The following is a 13,175-nucleotide window of genomic DNA, read 5'->3' on the forward strand; positions in this document are numbered from 1 at the left end:
GTGAAATTTCTCTAGCTACTCATGATAGTGAATTTGATAGACATTAATGTTTTCATTCAAAATCATTTTCTACACCTAGAAATTTCAAAAGCTGTAAATTTCTTCACTTGGAGTAAAGTTCCTAAAGACAAAGCTAAACCCAGGGTTGTGTATGTAGCAAGGCCAGAGCAGAGACCACTAGTTTAAATCACTGCTTTAAGTAACTAAGGAAAAAATAAAATAACTAACCTGCCTTATGGGATGTGGCAAATACATATTGGTGAATAGCAAGGGTCAGCAAGCTAGCTTACATTTTAAAGTTTTATTGAAACACAATTACGTTCATTTGGTGTATTAGGTGCTATTAGAGGAGTTGAGTACTTGGGTTAAAGATCCTATAGGCTACAAGGTCTAAAATATTTACTTCCTGGCCCTTTCCAGAAAATGACTCTGGCAAACAAAATTAAACACCGCTCTAGGCACTGCGTGGAAGGAAATGAGGTTTAAGACACAAGATTTACCAATTAGATTGGTTTCCATAACCCTCTCCTTCCAGCATCTTACTGGTTTCAAGCAAATCAAACAAAATGAAACAAAGCTCAGAGCAATGGTAGCCCAAGGCAATATGTTCTGCATCTCTCAAGCCAATGATTGCCATTGTTGTTTCTTTGGGACAAGTGACTTTGCCCAGATGATCTATGTCTTATTAAAATTGTCAGATTTCTGGTCCTGCCTCCATTCCAAAATCACACTGATGGTTCTGGGGAGAAAATGTGGTACTTACTTAGGCAACAATAGACATCACACATAACTGTCCTACATCCCATGAAGCCATTTCTGATTTTAACAAGGTCCAAGTGATCTTGTCTTCAACAAGAAACTTCTTTTAGAACTCTAGAGGGTGAAGAGTTCTTAACTCTTGTTTCGCATTACTTAGAGATTCTAGAATTTTGTTTCTTGGCACATAAGGTCATACTATCCTGACTCAGGTGTTTAAATGGCTCAGGTGTTTAAACCTTGCACTCAACTGAAGTAGGTGATAATTAAATTCTGAGTCCTCTCACCTTTTCTTTTCCCCTCCTCAACACACCCTCCTCATTACTCCACTCAGCAAATCTCCTATCCACATAAGTTTCACTCTAAGGTAGTATCTCCATACTTCCCATCAGTAAAGGCTGACCATATATCCCTGACTAGGTATGCAGTAAGCGATAAATCACACCCATTTATTTCTTTCCTAATTTGTTGTGTAAGTCAGAAACACATAGAACCAAAATCTGAAAAAAGGTGAAATCGAGGTAAAATTAACATTCGCAATTTTTGTACAAAAACACAAAATGACTTGCTATAAATGTAATATATATATAAATAAATATATATAAATGATATAGATACATAAAAGACTGAGTGAGATCAACATGATTCAATAGGATTCATTAGCTTTCTAAGTTTTGGTTGAATGCTCTGTGATTGCATAATTAAAGGCCAGATTCAATGCCCATTTCTATGTTTAGATTTAATGGTACTCCCGAGTTTACTTTTCATTGAGATCATTGAGATACATAGATCTGAGGAAAAGTAGCTCATTTCGATGGCTCATTATAATGATTATATTCTTTACTTGAATTTTATGCCAATTATGCAGAAGCTTGAGTGAGATATATATATATATATATATATATATATTAAATTAGTCATCAAGAAATTACAAAGTTACTCATGATTGGGTTTCAGGCAAACAATTAATATCTCAACACCAAACCCTTTTTCCAGTGTCCACTTCTGTCTACCAAAGCTGATCCCACTCTCCCATTTGCCCTCCCACGCAACAGATTGCCCCTATGAAAGGTACTTTTTTTACAAACGTCTGCACTGTCGTTTACAGTACTGTTACTGATAGATTTTTGTGCACAGCACTTTACCACCTTTCAGCACCACCTCCTTTTCCCAGTTAAACACTCTTCTCCATTGGGTGATTTTTCAATTTAAATTTTTCCAGTTGTAAATTTTTGTCTGGCAACTTAATTACAAATGATCACAGTTTTATAGAGCTTTGAAACATGTTTTTTTTTTTTTAAAAAAAGCTACAGATTTAAAATTGTTTCTAAAATTGTATTCATTTATTTATTTGGGGTCATGCCCACTGGTGGTCTTGGATTTGTGGCGCAGGGGTTACTCTCAGTGTCACTCCTAAAAGGATCATATATAGTGCCAGGATTAGAACTGGGGTTGGCCATATGCAAGGCAAGGTCTTACCCAATACTATCTCTCTGACCCCTATTTCTAAAAATTTAGGCATAAATATATAAGACATTTAGTAGTACCAAACCTCAAAATCCCAAAATCATTAATGAAGCAGTGAAAGATTCTCCTCCCTTCCCTCTTAAGATGATATCCCATTGCCTTCCCACAGGCAAAAAGAGATGCTGCTCTATCTTCTAGTGATATGAAATGCAAATGCACACATAAAATACTCTTTTACACCAGTTGTGTATCAAAATTACTAAGACATTTAAATAATCTATTTTTATATAGTATTGCATTATATGGATGCAGAATCTCCTACCCCTGAACCAGGCTGTCTTCCAGTCAGTAACAGCTCTAGTTCAGCAGTCGTCTCTAAATCACACTACGTGTCCCGCCATTCTGATTTTTGATGCCTTGGCAAATAAGACAGCGTCCCCGATTCTTGATCATCTCGGAGGTCAGAACTCCGGATTCCTTCTCTCACTTGAGTGAAACATGATACTCCAAGCATAGCTCTTTCGATTCCTCTTTGGGATACCCGAATAGCGTTCTCATCCTGTTTGCATAGGGCCCAGGTCTCTGAGGCATATGTTAGTGCAGGAAGAACGGTGGAGTCGAAAAGATGTGCCTAGAGCCAAAGGATCTTCATCCTCTTAACTGCTTCTTCAACACTCTTGAAGGCATTCCACTCTGCTCTCTTCCTCCTGCGCAGTTCTGGCACCAAGTCGTTCCTCATGTTGAGTTCTCAACCTAGGTACACATAGCTGCTGCATTCGGAGATGTTCATCCTGTTGAGAGTAAATGGAATGTCAGGGACTAGTTTGTTTTTCATGAACATTGTTTTGGTGAAATTCAGCTGCAGTCCGACCTTTCCACACTTGCGGTCGAAGTCAGCCAGCATTTGTGCCGCTTGGCTAATGTTTGGTGTTATTAGAAAGATGTCATCAGCAAAGCGGAGGTGGTGTAGTTGCTGACCATCTATCTTCACTCCCGTTCCTTCCCATTCCAGTTGTTGCATGATGTTCTCGAGGGTGGCACTTGAAGAGTTTCAGTGAAATGGTATCACCCTGCCCAACCCCTCTCTTTACGTCAATGTTCATATCCTTGTAGAATGGTGAGATCCTGGTTGTGAATCTGTAATACAGCTTACAGAGGATCTCGATATACTGAGTTTGAATGCCCTGTTTGGCTAGGGCTTTGATGACTGCTTCAGTCTCAACAGAATCAAAGCCCTTCTTTAAATCGATGAACGATACACAAAGCGGCATCTTGAACTCTTGCAAAACTTCAATGAGCTTGGGGCTGGAGCGATAGCATAGCAGGGCATTTGCCTTGCATGCGGCTGACCCGGGTTCGAGTCCCAGCATCCCATATGGTCCTCTGAGCATGGCCAGGAGTAATTCCTGAGTACAGAGCCAGGAGTAACCCCTGTACATTGCCAGGTGTGACCCAAAAACAACAACAAAAAAACTTCAATGAGCTTGGTCAGTATGGATATGGTCAATTGTGCTGAATCCTGAAATACTTTTGGGACTAGATATATAAAGGAGACACACAGGATGGGCAGTTTAAGGATCCCTTAAACCCAGAATTCTGGGGTCTGGAGGTGGAATGCTGCCCTGGCAGGGGTCCTGTAGCTGCTCTATCTCTGCTCCCTCTCCAGGAAGACTCTCCCCTTGAGAAAGCCGATTTTAAAGATGTGTGTCCTGATATAGTAAGGTCTTTGAATGAGGACAAGTCTAGCCAGGATAGTGAAGATAGCTAGGCATTTGACCAAAGAATGTTGTTGTTCTCCTCCTGACGACTACTGGTCTAAGCAATAAATATTGTATGTGGAAAACAGTTAGGGCTCTCAGACTCTGAAGGCCTGACATCTCTGAGGCCCTGACACACTGATGTTTTTCTCTCTTGTTTCTGTCTCTTTTCTTAATTGTTGAGGTGCTCCTGCTTCAAATGTGTTTTGGATTCCAGCATAATGCAAAACTGTATATGCAGTTTTACATCCAAAGTGAAATGCAAATTTGGGGAACAGCTTGGCAGTTTCTTACACTGACTTAGTCAATTAAACCAATAAGCATATACTCACTCAGAAACAAGTTAACCAATGTTTATAGCATTATCATGACATTATTTATTATTGCATTGATTATTTGAAATCAATAAAAACTGGAGTCAAATAGGTGTTATTCAGAGATGGTATAATCAATCATGATAAACCCATTCAGTGGAATGTTAGTCAACAATAGAATGAACAAGCTTTTGAATTTGTTTCATTAATAAATTTCAAATTAATTTTGCAATTAAAAAAAGCAATCCAAAAAACTACATATTGCATGATCCCACCTACATGGCATAAGAATGACAAAACTAGAAAAATAGTTACAGGCAGGAACATAGTTTACATAGGCAGAAACTAATTTCTTAATTGGGTATCTTGGAGGACCTAGCAATTCTGGGAGGACATTCAATAATGTGGGCTCTCAGCATCCTGCTCTTATTTCCAGCAGTGTTATCTAATAAAGGAAACCAGGATGCCTGGGTAAATGGGCTGGTTTTATGACTAGCACAGGGAAAATGAGGTAAGATAAGCCTAGAGCATGTAGTTACTACTAGAAATTAAGAACTACTGGGGAAAAAAAGCAAGAAAGAGGGAAGCAGAAAAGTAATAGAGTGACATATCAAAGGGACCAAGGTAACTAAAGGAACTTCCAGTGGCCAAAGATGAAACAAGCTGAGCACCAAAAAACAAAACTATAACATTGGGTTATAATTCCAAGAACAAAATAAACACCTATGTGTGTGTACTGATATGATCAAATAAATAAACATAGGTCTGGAGAGATAGCACAATGGGTAGGGCGTTTGCCTTGCACGTGGCCAACCTGGGTTCAATTCCCAGCATCCTAAATGGTTCCCCGAGCACCACCGGGAGTAATTCCTGAGTGCATGAGCCAGGAGTAACCCCTGTGCATTGCCGGTGTGACCCAAAAAGCGAAAAAAAAAAAAAAAAGAAAAAACCCAAAACAAAATAAACAAACATAAAGGGACAGGAAAGAAATCCTAGTACAGGAGAATTCTAAATAATCTATGTACATAATCTTCCTACCAGGAAATAGAATTTTATTCTCCTTCCTTTGAGTAGGGGTCAGATGTAGTGACTAATTTCAGCTGAGATGTCTAAGGAGGAAATGATGACTTTATGGTGGAGAAATTTAGTGGCCTACCTAAGAGCCTGTGATAAAGGTTAACTTCATCAGGGGTGAGTCATCATGTTGACTCATCTTTGATATGATGTGATGAAAGAAGCACCCTACCACTAAAAATTTTTTTTGGAAGAAAGTTTTAAATTAACTTATCATTGGTTTACAACTGTGTGGAATTTCAGGAGTTTAGATTTATTCATCTACTGTGTATAGGTGTTACCCCTTTTCCATAATAATTTTTTAAAGAGATCTAACTCATGGGGGATATAAAGAAGCACTGCAAAGGAATAACAAATGGCCAAACTCATCGGTACTCAAGATTTTATCAAGAGGGGCTGGAGCGATAGCACAGAGGGTAGGGCATCTGCCTTGCATGCGGCCAATCCAGGTTCGAATCCCAGCATCCCATATGGTCCCCTGAGCACCGCCAGGAGTAATTCCTGAATGCAGAGCCAGGACTAACCCCTGTGCATCACCAGGTGTGACCCCCCCAAAAAAAAAAGATTTCATCAAGAGAACTGAGTTTCCCTGGGAGAAGGGGTGGCTGGCAGGGAGCCTTCAGATACTGAGAGGGAAGCGGGCTCCTCAGCAATGGGGTGTGGTGTTGGAATAATATAGGCATGAGCAATATTATTAATAGCATTGGAAATCCCAGTACCTCAATTAAAAAAATGGTAAAAAAAATCTTTTGTTTGTTCTTCCCCTCCCACCTCCCTTTGTTGCTTTTGATGACAATGTTGTAATGACTGGGGTTGCAGATTTAATAGTGGGCATGGTGCTCACTGAGGCCTGCATCCCTTTTAGTCATAGTGTTCACATACAGGCTTATGGAATGACACTCTCGGTAGAGGGGCGTGTTGTGATTATGATGCTCACTCGAGCTTGCAGCCCTTTTGTGGTGCATACACACAACTGCAAGTACAGTCAGAAATTGCTTGCAGCACTGAGAATCACATTCCACAGAGTGACCGGGCTCCAGAAGCAAATGGCCAGCATAGTTCTTAATACATGTGGGTGGACACTAAGGGTTTGAACTCACAGCCGTATGCTTGCAAGGCAGACACGTTAAGCCCTCATATCAGTTTTTGAGGCCTCACCTAGAGTTTGATTCCCTCCATTCCATAACTCCACTCTTTGAATGTCAATTAGTCAATAATATCAGGCTTCAAACCCCAAATAAAGGAAATTGTATAAAATACTTCACCAGTGCCCTTTGAACATGTCAAAGTTATGTAAAGCAAAACCAAGAAATAGTGACAAAGACTCAAAGGGCTTAAGGGAGATACGGTTTTCAAATATACTGTTATTCTGAATTGGTTCCCGGAATGAAAAGGTATTAGAAAAACGGATGGAGCTTGTGATTAATAAATTACAGTGGTGTTTAATTTTTAATTTAGAGAAAGTGTGTGGACATAATAAAATAATGTTAGTTAGGTTGAAGTAAAGATATATGGAGACTCACTGTACTATATACAAAACTTTTCTAAGATTTAAAAAATTTTCCAAATGAGTAAAATCCCACCTAGTTCACATACTGCTTAGCCACTTAGAAAAGCTGTGCAAGTTTGAAGTGCTTGTATGATTAATAATTTATACTAGTAAATACGTATTTCATCATCATTCCCATTTCTGGCATAAAATTCTTGAATTTTGAGTGGTAAGAGTGATAAAGAAGACTTTTATTCATAACAAATCCCTTCAACCACACTTGAGGTTGTCAGTGATCTGACTTTTATAAAGCAAATGGGGATGGGGGCTGGTTGTCAGAGTAACCATTGATTTGACTAGTAGGTTGGAATGGTGAGTTCTAACCTGTTACATAACAGGAGGGGAAAGACACTAGAGGTTAACTTCAATCCCCATTGGCCAATGATTTGATCAACCCACCTATATAGTAAAGCCTCAGACTCCCCCCAAGTGTATGGGTTCTGAGAGCTTTTGGAATAGTGAATATGTAGAGGTGGGGAACATCTCAAAAGAGCAAGGAATCTCTGTATCTATTACCTCATACCATGTCCGATACATATCTCCCATGTGCCTGTATATATAACTTGGTTTACAGTTGTCCTTATTCATAGGAGTTCAATATCACAAGTCTACAGCAAGGTGAGATTATTTTTTCTATCTGTGGATTCTGCATTAATGGATTCAGTCCGTCATAAATATTGGTTAGTTGAATCCCGGAATATGGAACTACTATTTGCAGAGGTCTGGTTTGGTGAGGAAATGTGATGAGGAAATGTGAGGCTATTGAGCATGAAGATTCATTCATGAGAAAAGTCAAAAAGTTTTTACTAGTTAGAGTTTCAGTCCAAGGCTTTAAGAGATCTAAAACTTGCAATGGTACAAAAAGTAGGATGTTAGTGTACTTTATTGGGGATAGACTCTAAGTTTCAGAAATTTCCCAAAGAATCTGAAACTTGCAAAACATTCAGAAGTGTTTCTTTGGAGCTTGCTCTGCTAAGGTTGAACAGTTTTCCCCCAGGGCACTGTCCCCCGCCGAGAGGCATGTGCAGTTTGCAAGGAGTTTCATGCCACACTTATCGTGCAGGGGCTCTTTCTTACTCCCATTCCTTGACATATTTTGACATTTGTTAAACACATATCAGAAAGTTCTGCAATGTTCCAAACTCTCTGAAATCTCTCGCGCATGAATCAGGATGGTAGGATTACTCCATGAAACACAAATTTACTAATCTTTGTGGCATTCCCAAGAATGTTTTCAGTTGCTTGTGCTCTAACCATGGGAGAATCTGAGTGTTCAGTCTTATCATATTTTTGCTACTCCCTATTCCCCAAATACCAACTCCTTGGTAGATCTGTTTACTTTGTTCACATCTTTGTAAACCTCACTTTTACTCTACTATGTAAGAAGTCATGTTATAGCTATTTCCCTTTTGCCCCCTTTTCCCCTCTCAGTCCAAAATGAATCCAGAAAAACTTGCACTGTGGCTGAACTCTCCTTAACTTTTCGAAAGGAAAATATCTGTGTGGCATGACTTTTTCCATCACTTAATCCAACTGTGCACTCCCAGAATAAGGAAAATCAGAAACTAGAAGGCTTACAATGTCTGGCTCCCGTCAATGACAAAATGGTTTTTACTGGGAATCAGAGTACCAGGGTCTACAGGACCCACCAACCTATATCCTGCCTTGATCATGTTCCCTCAAACAATTTCTACTGGAATCCTGAGCATGTGGCCACTATTAAGTGGGAAAGAAGTTTTACATGAAGAACTGTAAGGACCATAATTCCCTTGATGCCATCTATTTATTATGCGCGAGGTTTGCAGTCATTTGAAAGCATGTATTTAAAATTCCAGTTCACGTTTATCTTCATTCGCAAGGTTAGTAGGCCTTCACCTTGAGAACTAAATCATTTGGTAACCTTTTAAATGTATAATTTAGATTCAGGAAACAGAATAGTAATGAATCTGGATTCTTGAAGTTTATAAATGAGAGGAAAAACTGCAAACAAACAATTCAATCAAAACTAAATTTTCTTTAAATAGGAAGTAACTCTGTAAATGTAGTTCCTACCTTATTTTACATCTTCATTTAACAAACTAAACCCAAAGAGTGACTTTATTAAAATTTAACACTAAGTGCATCTTAGCACAAAAGTTTGGCTCCGAGTAAGCATTCAGTAAATGTTTGTTGAATGAATATTTGTGATTAACTCACTAGAACAATCTCCTAATGCCTGGCACTTAATCGGAGCTTCATACATATTGAGTTAATAAAATATATTCTTGGAGGCTTAGTTTAAAATCCAGAGATCAAACTTCCACAAACCAGGACATATTATGGTAAAATGACCTTTGTGGCCACTTCTTTTTCTGCACATGGTGATCATTGAGAAATCTAAGCAAGGACTGCAAATTATGTTGTCAAATTGTCTAATTCTTTTTACACAAATCAACTGGGAAGTGTAATTCTGTTCACAGAAGCTAACCTTGATTAAGTACATTCTATTCCCTTTCAATGTTGTCATTTTGGTTTTGGTTTTTTGGACACACTCTGCTGTGTTGAATGCTTACTCTTGGCTTTGTGCTCGGGGATCACAACTGCATGGGCCATGTGTAAGGCAAGCACTTTACCTCTGTACATTCTCTTTCAGCTCCCAACATTGTTATTATTTTTCACAAATTCTAATTTATTTATTTATTATTTTTTATTTAAAAAAATTTAATTTTATAAGTTAGTTCACAATATTTGATTACATTTAATATTCAAACACCCATCCCACCACCATAACACCTTCCCACCACCAAATTTGGGATGTTTCCATCCCAAGTCCCAAGCCCTGTCCCAAAACACAACCAAAATAATATATTTCATATTGTCTGTTATGAAGAACTGCTGAACATGCTTACAAAAAAGTGTTCATGTAGTGAAGTTCACAGTGTGAAGATTGTTCTATTTTGGCAGGAGCCATTAAGACATTCTATAGGATATCACTAACATGTCGTTAAAGTCTGGGTGATGTGAGCTTTGGTATATATATCTGAAAACATGTGTATATTCATATATATATATATATTTCCCTCTATGATTTGTTGCTTACTATCTGAATCCCATCAAATGTGATGTGGTAATTATGTAGAATGGGTAGGAAGTGTTTTATGATGTGTCACACGGCCGCGAACATGGCCAGCAGTCCAGGAATATGTTCACTCATATGTGAGGCTCTGCCCGAGAGTGTGGGAAGCAGCCTTGAACCTGGCGGCAGTTGGGCTGTGGAGTTTTTTGGCTGCCAAAGCTGGGTCCCTTGGGGTGGGAAGGGCTCTCACTTGCCCCCCTCTGGGGTGTCCCGTATTTTTCACAAATTTTTAAAGCCCCCATGGCTTTCAAACCCTTGAGTATACTCAGAGACAGCTTTCCCTTGCTCGCTCCCTCTCTCAGGGAACAGTAGTCATCAACTTGCTTTCATGCGGTACACCCCCACCTACCTAACTTTGTGGGGACATGGCATGGAGTTTACACTTTGCTTCATACTCATTAGCATTTTTATAAATGCAAATCTGGGTGGGTTTTTACAGTAGAGTCTGTTCCTCTGCCGAAGATGTATAAGAAAACATTGTGCATCCAAGATTGTATGGAAATTCCACTTGATAATGCAGATTGGTAATAATAATAACTCAACAAAGCACTGAAAAAATGTTAATAATCATGTGCACTTCCCCAGCAGTTGCTATTTCTAATTTCATGTAGGGATTTGGGTAAACTGTGACTACTAGTTTTGTTCGTTTGTTTGTTTTGTTTTGTTTTTTACTGTAACCTGGTCTATGAAGTATTTGAACCTCCATTCTAGTTTCTGCATATCCACACATTTTCCTGGTCTTTAGCATCACCACTAACTAGTGGGAAAGGCAGGCAAAGGTGAAGCCCAAATCAGGGTTTCAACATAGCTCCTGTAAAAGATTTAGAAGAAGACGATGTTAACATGATTGGTGAAGAATGAGGTTTGGGGTTTCTGTGGCTTTATACTGGCACGGTTAGGAAAGATGATCAAACTTCATTTGGTTTCTGGCAACTAGCCTTGGGGTTACTTGTGTGTGTGAGTGTGTGTTTGTGTTTTTTTTTCCTGGGGCCTAAAAGAAACTGCTTTCTTGAACCAAGTGGGTCTGGTCCTTTATTTTTTAACGACATTTTCCTTTGCAACTAATTGCAGATAAAAGATAAAAATGTGCTTTTATTTATTAAAAATGAGTACAAGTTGTTTTCCCATAAAAACCATACTGCAACATTTTTGCCAAAACAATGCTTCTCACTTTGGATGGGTTGGGATGACTCAGGCTTGTTTGTGCCTCCTTTGGAAACTTGCAGTGTCTCTGACTATGTGCAATACTTGTTCAATATGGAGCAAATGCAGGAGATGTTTGGGAGGCAAGAGTCTTGCTGTGTTTCAGGAGGGCTGGGGGGAGAGAGAGAGAATAAGGGCTACAATGCCTTGCATCCAGCCAACCCTGGTTCAATTCTCAGCACCGCATATGATTCTCCAAGTACTGCTAAGAGTGAGCCCTGAGCACAGATCTAGGAGTAGCCCCTAAGTACTGCCGGGTTCGGTTCAAAACCAAAAAAAAAAAAAAAAGTTTTTTGCTTTTTTTTTAAAAAAAAATGCAGTATTTGGAAAGCCTGACTCTTTTAATATGGAAGAATGTTTTGAAATGCTAAATTTACTTGGCTTAGACAATCCCAGGACTAAATTTGTATTTAGGCACACCCCCTCTACCTTCTGTGGCCCAGGGTCTTTGGAAAGGAACCAGAGGACGCCTGTGAATCTGCCAGAGAGCTAGACTGGCACCGGACTAGGTTTCCATAACCTCAGGGCAAGGTGAGGAAGAGCATGGCCTCTGAAACCCGCTGCAGAATGAGAAATGGAAAATCTAATGCTGGCTTTGCCCCTGAGGAAAATATTCACAGGGCAGAGCAGCTACTGCCCCAGGGGAATAGTCCTTGCCTTGGAGACAAAGTCCAAGGGTGGCTTTATTTTTTAAGCACCTAAATTAGCTTCATAGGCTTGAAGGCAGATCTTCTGTTTCTCTTCTTTTCACATATCCCAGGCTCAAGCTTAGTACTTTTCACTTAGGGGGGTTGGAGGAAGAGAGGATGCAATAAATCTTTATTGTATTGGAGTTTTTTTTTCTTAACTCATTAAGAATTTGGAACATAAAAAGGTCTTGTTTTCCAGATCCTATTAATAACCTTGAAAGGTATGAGTTTAAAGTGATTCTCTTTCTCTTTATAGGAAGACAGAGTAATGTAGTTCGGTTTCATTTGAGGTCCAAACAGCGTTTATTAATACATTTATATATACACATACTGCTTAATTGAATTTATGACTAAATTCCCTGCTTAGAAACAAAAGAACAAATGGATTGGTGTCAGGAACTGTAATGAGAAGCAATGTGAATAATATTTTTACTTTAGCTTGTACCAGCCCTCATCTTCATGGGGAAAAAATTCTATTAAGCTTGCTTTTATGGCGGCCAGCAGGACATCTTGAAGAGAACAAAATCTTAAGAGTTTTAAGGGCTGGGGATCCAAGAGTATAAGTAACAGCCGGGAGCTCTGTCAGAACTAACTGCTTCCTTTGCCTCATAAAACTGCTATCTACATCAATCTATGTTTATTTTTCTCCTGCTTTTTAATTTGCTTAATGGATTTCAGCTGAAGACTTTCTTCCACGTCTGAAGAGAGTAAGTCTAATAAACCCCTAAGGACTGAGCCGTCATAGTTCAGCACTTTTGGATTATTTTGTCTGACTTTCATCTTTGATGCTGCAGAAACAATGGTTACAGAGCACCCTGGGCCTAACCCCAGAGATCTGGAGCCTGCGAGCAATAAATGAGCTGCACCAACCCGTTTCCTCCTTGGCCGTGCTGGGTTTGCTCCTCCAGAAAAGAAAGAGAGAGTAATCCAATGGCCTCTGCCTCTAATAGTCCTCTCTCCTCGTGTGTGCCGTCTTATTTCCAAACCCACTATTTCACACTTTGCTTCACTTATTCGTAATGATATAGGCTTGACATTTCAATTTGCCAGGTTAAGGGCTGAAAAATAAGATGCCTCTCAGGCCCTGAAGATGTTCATTTGAAAATGAGTAGTAGACAGAGCAGGGATAGTGCAAGTTGTTGGGAGAGCAGGGAAGCCAAAGCTGAGGTGGTGGCATTCTCTAACAATGCAAGGTTTTGATAGTGAGGTTGAAGGTGGATGAATCTAATATCATGGAGTGCGGTTCTCAGT

The sequence above is a fragment of the Sorex araneus genome, chromosome 9 (assembly GCF_027595985.1).
Source record: "Sorex araneus isolate mSorAra2 chromosome 9, mSorAra2.pri, whole genome shotgun sequence".
Classification (NCBI taxonomy): Eukaryota; Metazoa; Chordata; class Mammalia; order Eulipotyphla; family Soricidae; genus Sorex; species Sorex araneus.